The sequence below is a fragment of the Trypanosoma cruzi genome (genome assembly GCF_000209065.1).
Source record: "Trypanosoma cruzi strain CL Brener chromosome Unknown tcruzi_1047053456715, whole genome shotgun sequence".
Classification (NCBI taxonomy): domain Eukaryota; phylum Euglenozoa; class Kinetoplastea; order Trypanosomatida; family Trypanosomatidae; genus Trypanosoma; species Trypanosoma cruzi.
This window is the reverse complement of record NW_891851.1, coordinates 1-667: the sequence shown is the minus strand read 5'-3', so window position 1 is coordinate 667 and position 667 is coordinate 1. Positions and strand designations below refer to the sequence as shown.

The following is a 667-nucleotide window of genomic DNA, read 5'->3' as shown; positions in this document are numbered from 1 at the left end:
CCTCTTTGGTTTTGTTTTTTCCCATCGTTTCCCGAACTGGGGAGGGAGCCTCGACGCGCGCACCGTCACCGCAAACTCTCGCGCAACCGGGCAGTGGCGCCACGCGCGGCACCGACAGCGCGCCACCGGCCCAAGGGTCGCTGCGCTTCACGACCGGCGTGTCTCTTTCTCGGGGCGCCGATGCACCCAAGCGCCCAGCGTCACGGAGCGGTGGGTCTCAAGACGCGCCTTTCCTGGCCATGCGAGGGGAGGCGCGGGGGCCAGCCGGCGAGGTTGCGGCGGGCGGGGCGGCTGTCAGACCTGTTGAGTTTGTTTTTGGCCATCACGCAAGCGCGTTCACGGGGCCACGCGCCCTCGCGCACAAGAGTTGGTTGCTTCCATCAGCAGCGGCGTGCGCCCACCACAACCCACCTCCGGGCAATTCGGCCCTCTCTTTCTCTTTCTCTCTCTTGCGCTTTCGGGCGGGCCCGCCACCAACCGTTTGCACAGGCAGGGCGCCAGACAGGGCAGGATGTTACGTGCGCGCCGTTGCGCAAGAAAGAAAAACGACAACAATAGCAGGAAGTGGGAGGGAAGGGGAGCGGGCGCTCAGCCGAAAGGTGATTTTTATTGTTCCGTTCTCAATGCGTCGCTCAAACTGTTTGGACCTCGAACAACATGTCTCCAT

At 63.6% G+C, this 667-nt stretch overlaps 3 non-coding genes across 3 annotated transcripts; all 3 read right to left on the bottom strand.

Annotated features, from left to right (window-relative positions):
- Positions 1–75: 75 nt before the first annotated feature.
- Tc00.1047053456715.30 lies at positions 76–147 on the bottom strand. The gene has a single exon (XR_008254611.1). It is a non-coding gene; the product is annotated as an H/ACA snoRNA, TC11C4H3 (small nucleolar RNA).
- A 146-nt stretch (positions 148–293) lies between these two features.
- Tc00.1047053456715.20 lies at positions 294–383 on the bottom strand. Its single transcript, XR_008254610.1, has one exon. It is a non-coding gene; the product is annotated as a C/D small nucleolar RNA (snoRNA), TB11C4C3 (small nucleolar RNA).
- A 202-nt stretch (positions 384–585) lies between these two features.
- On the bottom strand, positions 586–667 carry Tc00.1047053456715.10. The gene has a single exon (XR_008254609.1). It is a non-coding gene; the product is annotated as a C/D small nucleolar RNA (snoRNA), TB11C4C2 (small nucleolar RNA).